The following is a 5,756-nucleotide window of genomic DNA, read 5'->3' as shown; positions in this document are numbered from 1 at the left end:
CCTGGCAGCTCAGTCCGATGGCAGTGGGGCTGTGTGTGTGGGGGGGGTGTGTGTGGGGAGGGGGTGGGGGGCTGTGGGGGGAGGGCTGGCGATGCTCTGTGGCTCTGTGGCTGTGGTGCTGATGGGGAGACGAGGAGGGGATGTGGGCGACCCCGGCATCAGCGCTTCCCTTGTCCACTGTAAGGGAGGGAGAGGTCCGAGGGGTGGGTGGGAGGGAGGGTGGGAGGGGAGGAAGGGTGGGGGTGGGGGTGGGGAGGGGGTTGGGGGGTGTTGGAGGCTCCTTAACCTCTGCGATCCACTGGAAATCACCCACTGGGGTCACCCTCTGATGATGAGGTCCACGATCCGCTGTGTGTAATAAAGCTCCTCCACAGCCGTGTGTCCCCCCGACTGCCCCTCTCTCCCCCTCTCTCTCTCTGTGTCCCCCCGACTCCCCCTCTCTCTCTCTGTGTCCCCCCGACTCCCCTCTCTCTCTCTCTCTGTGTCCCCGACTCCCTCTCTCTCCCTCTCTCTCTCTCTCTCTCTGTGTCCTCTCCGCACCCAATAGGTGTAAACACACAGAACGCCGAGTCTTCTCCTTCCCCCTCTGTTGGTGCTTCTGTGCTGATGGCTGACGGGTTTTCCTTTGCCTCTGATCTGAGCTTCGATCTGTCCTCTCCCCCTCTCCCCCTCTCCTCCTCCTCCTCTTCTCCTCCTCCTCCTCCTCCTCCTCCTCTTCTCCTCTCCTCCTCCTCCTCTTCTCCTCCTCTCCTTCTCCTCCTCCTCTTCTCTTCTTCTCCTCTTCTTCTCCTCCTCTTCTTGTCCTCCTCCTCCTGTGTGTGTGTGTGTGTGTGTCTTGTCTCCACGGCCTATAATAGCAGTTGATTAATTCACCATATGTGTGTGTGTGTGTGTGTGTGTGTGTCCTCCCGCAGGAGTGATGGAAGGGGGAGAAAGGAATGGTCAGCCCTCCCTCCCTCCCTCCCTCTCTCTCCCTCCCTCCCTCTCTCTCTCTCTCTCGGTGTGGTTGTGGGGGGTTTGGTGGGTGGGGGGTGTGTGGGTGGGTGGGGGGTTGGGGGGTGGGGGGGTGGGGGGTGTGAGAGAGGTGTCAGGAGAGCCTGAGGGCTGCAGAACAATGCTGTTCGCTGTCAGTGTCCTGGAGGGTCATACTTGGTCCTCTCCTCCTCTCTCACAGCATCTCCAGCTCCAGACCCGCACCGCACCCGCACCCGCACCCGCACCCACCAGCCAGTGCCCCCGCACCCCAGCCCATCCCAACCTGCAGCCAGTGGGTAGGGGGGGGGGGGGAGAGGGAGGGAGGGAGAGAGAGGAGAGAGAGAGAGGGAGGGAGGGAGGGAGGGAGAGAGGAAGGCAAATAATTACTGATATGAAAATAATGTCAGCAGTTTGGCAGATAGACACCCAATAAATGTGTGTGTCTGTGTGTCTCTCTCTCTCTCTCTCTCTCTCTCACTCAGCTCCCAGGGAGAGGTGTGTCCCCCTCCCCTTCTTTATATGTGTCACACATTCCCTCCCTCCCTCTCTCCCTCCCTCCCTCTCTCCCTCCCTCCCTCTCTCACTCTCCCTCCCTCCCTCCTTCTTTCTCTCTCTCTCTCTCTCCCTCTCCCTTCTCTCACTCACTCTCTCACTCACTCACTTCACTCACTCTTCCCTGACATCAGACCTGTCCACTCAAGAATTTCTCAAACCTCCTTCACGGCTATAATTTGTTTAAATAAAGCAAATAGGAGTCATTTGGGTTTTTTTGCACAAGAAACAGCTGTTTTTTTTCAAAAAAAACACTCGTACATATACAACACACAACTGGAATGCGTGTGTGTGTGTGTGTCTCACCCTCACTCCCTCTGTGTGTGTGTGTGTGTGTCTCACCCTCACTCCCTCTGTGTGTGTGTGTGTGTGTCTCACCCTCACTCCCTCTGTGTGTGTGTGTGTCTCACCCTCACTCCCTCTGTGTGTGTGTGTGTGTGTGTCTCACCCTCACTCCCTCTGTGTGTGTGTGTGTCTCACCCTCACTCCCTCTGTGTGTGTGTGTGTGTCTCACCCTCACTCCCTCTGTGTGTGTGTGTCTCACCCTCACTCCCTCTGTGTGTGTGTGTGTCTCACCCTCACTCCCTCTGTGTGTGTGTGTCTCACCCTCACTCCCTCTGTGTGTGTGTGTGTGTCTCACCCTCACTCCCTCTGTGTGTGTGTGTCTCACCCTCACTCCCTCTGTGTGTGTGTGTCTCACCCTCACTCCCTCTGTGTGTGTGTCTCACCCTCACTCCCTCTGTGTGTGTGTGTCTCACCCTCACTCCCTCTGTGTGTGTGTGTCTCACCCTCACTCCCTCTGTGTGTGTGTGTGTGTGTGTCTCACCCTCACTCCCTCTGTGTGTGTGTGTCTCACCCTCACTCCCTCTGTGTGTGTGTGTGTGTGTCTCACCCTCACTCCCTCTGTGTGTGTGTGTCTCACCTTCACTCCCTCTGTGTGTGTGTGTGTGTGTATATGTGGTGGGGGGAGGTGTATGTATGTGAGGGGGGAGGTGTGTGTGAGGAATATTTGTGTGTGAGGGTGTGGGGTGTGTGTGTGAGGGTGTGTGAGGGTGTGTGTGTGTGTGAGGGGGGGTGTGTGTGTGATGACAGAGGTATGTGTAGAGTGGGGAGGTGTGTGTGTGAGGGGTATGTGTATGAGGGGGATGTGTGTTTATGTGAGAGGGGGGAGGGGTGTATGAGGGTGGAAGAGGTGTGTGTGTATGTGTGTATGGGGGAGAAATGTATGTGTGAAGGTGTGTGTTTGTGTATGGATGGGAGGTGTGTGTCTGTGGGGGGAGTGTGTGTGTGTGGCCGGGGTGTGGGGGGGTATGTATTGAAGTTTGAGATCTGGGGAAGAGGAGTTGGAGTGAGTTGAGCCAATATGGGGCGGAGGGTGATAGACAGACATTATTGGTTGTGGATTGCAGATGGAATTTACAAAATGGACACAAACAATATCATCAGAGGTTCGGTTCCTTCCGCCTCCTGCACTTGACCTCAGTAACCAGCTTTTGGCTGGTAGTCCTCGCCCAAGCAAGATTTCTTTTGATTTTAATTATCGTTAATTTAATTCAACAATGAGCCTTTGACATGAGTCGCAGCAAAATAAAACCTTTATCAAGACAAACTTGCATCGCTAACATGAGTGGACGCTGTATGGGTGTACGGGTTGCGTCAGTTTCATTCACAATCTTGATTCTACATGTTTATTAAACAAACAGTTGGAATTTTTAGGGGAGAATATTTGAGAGTAGAATCCTCGTTGTGGTGAGGATTAGTGCCATTTGTACCCTGCCCTCCCCACCCAGCTAACACCTTCCCCCTCCCCCTAATTCACTCTTATTTCAAATTGGGTGTGAGAGCATTGACAAGTTCCAGAGAGAGAAGCATTTGGTAGCTTTTGCCATTGGGTTAGTTTGAGCCCCTTTCTGTCAAATGTACCTTTGATACCCCAGAATGCTGGTCACTGGCCAGTCCCATTCCTAAACACAATCTCCTCTTTTACATTTTTTGGGGGCGTTGGAGAATACATTGTGAACTGGGATCATTGATTTCCCTATTCCTCAGCCTCTCTCTCTCTCTCTCTCTCTTGCTCAGCAGGAATCCAGAGCAGGAGACGATTTGAGATTTTTAACAGGTTCAGTAAGGTTTCTTTTTGCGGAACGAAAAGTATTTTTTATATAGAAATACCTTGACGGTGGCAAACGATTGTTCTCCAGGTCGAGATTTGAATTCAATAACAATGTCAAATGTTTTTACTCCGTGTATTAATTGGGTGAATTATAGGTAAGGTTAACTCTATCATCTAATGCAGTCACGAATCCTTTGATGTTGTAAGTACTTATTCGGCTGGTTGGTAGCTTTCTTTGTATATTCCAGTTCCTCAGAAGGAAGGTATCAGACCCTGAGCTCTAGGTGCTATCCTTGCCTAACAATGGCTATCTGCTCTTCTCAGCATGTGACAGCCACTCTGGCCTGGAGCTTTTGGTTATAAAGAAACACCTCCGTGATGGGAGGATTTTCACTTACCCTTTAATTCCAGTGGATTTGTGTGTGTGTGTGTGTGTGTGTGTGTGTTTGTGTTTCCATGATAGTGGGGGAGAGAAATGTGTCAACACAAATTTTCAGCAGAGAAGGAGGTCAGTTCAGCCATGGCCAACTCTTGTGTTTTTTTAGTCACTTTTGTTTATTAATAATGACCCATGCATTTGATATCCGTACCATAACCTCGCATGGCGAGCACTGAAATGTCTCAACGCGCTTCAAAATAATTGCTGTGAACTGTAGTAACTGTGCATTTGTAGGCAAACACAGCAAGCCAATTTACGCACAGCAAGATCCCACAATCAGCCCTGCAGTAAAGGAGTAATTTATCTGCGGGAGTGTTGGCTGGGACACCAGGAGAACTTCTCTTCTCTTTTGAAATTGCAGTTTTCAGTTCTTTTCCCACGTAACAATGTTAGGACAGATGGAGGTGGTTAGAGTGGGGTTTGCTATCAGCCGGCACTTATTTTTGCCAGAAGACGGCTGATGTTTTTTTTGCAATAGTGAGTTTGACGCCAGACTGCGTGCTTTGCCTCGCCACATAGAACTTGGGAGTGGATTACACCACGGTGGCTTTTATACAGTCTCCAAGCTTTTAAATGGACAAGTCATCGATCTCAAGAGAGGTGTCGCCATTATGTTTCGCACCCAACGACTTCATGCACCTTACTGCACGTTAGGTATTCATAGATCTCACACACACACATATTTTATCTGTATTTGGAGTTTGAAGTGAAAGAGAATTAGTGGAGTCAGGATAGCAGCACAGACAAGGAGTTGTCTGAGTATTATGTGCTGCTGTCAGTCGCTGCTAACTTTATCCAGGTCGAGCCAGGTCCATGTGGAACTCCACAAGATCACAAGAGAGATGGGGAAGAGAAAGGCCCCTCAGTCCATTTGGCTTCAACCATCCAGAACACTTAGTCCACTATCTTCCCGTTAGATATCAAGCTGTTTCGTAAAGAGCCCAACATCCTGGCATCTACTAACATTTCATTCATTCCAGCTGTTAATTACCCTGTGTGTAAAGCAATACAACCTGGTCTATTCTTAAATTGCCCTTCACAAGCTGAACCCGTGCCATCCTGTCCTTTGCATATTTGAAAGGTTTTCTAGATGTATTTTTTTAATCCCATTTACCATCTTCCATAAGGCTCTATCTGAGCAAAGTGAGCGAACTTGCACATAATATGTCAAACATCCTGATGTCATGGTGATGTGCAGGCATTGAAGAGAAGGGAATAGAGTGCCCCCACCCACTGGAACACCATGCCACAGTTCCTCCGCCTCGCCCCCCCTCCCTTGCCTCCTTCCAGACCCGTCTCCAAACCTTACTCTTTGACCGTGCCTTCGGTCACCCTCCTACCCCTCCTGATCCCAACCACCAGCTCAGGTGCGGTTCCCTGACTGTCCAGGGCCTTGGGACGTCCTCCTGACGTGGAAGGCATTGCAAAAATTAATTTGTTGTTGTTGTTGAACAAAGAAACGGTAAGAAGTGGGACCTCCTCTTCCCCATTGTCAGGGGTCCCACTCGATCTGCCATCAGCAAACAGCCTAAGCGAGGCTCTGAAAAGCCTCAGCAACTACATCTGTTAATCACACCAGCTCGTCCAAACTTTTTTTTATATAAAAGCGTGTTTTTAAAATCCTCCTAGGGCAGCAGGGTGACTGGTTTTATTGCAGAACCTGTGTCAGGATTTCCA

Source organism: Callorhinchus milii, unplaced genomic scaffold (assembly GCF_018977255.1).
Source record: "Callorhinchus milii isolate IMCB2004 unplaced genomic scaffold, IMCB_Cmil_1.0 Scaffold13, whole genome shotgun sequence".
Classification (NCBI taxonomy): Eukaryota; Metazoa; Chordata; class Chondrichthyes; order Chimaeriformes; family Callorhinchidae; genus Callorhinchus; species Callorhinchus milii.
Note: the sequence above shows the minus strand (reverse complement) of the source record.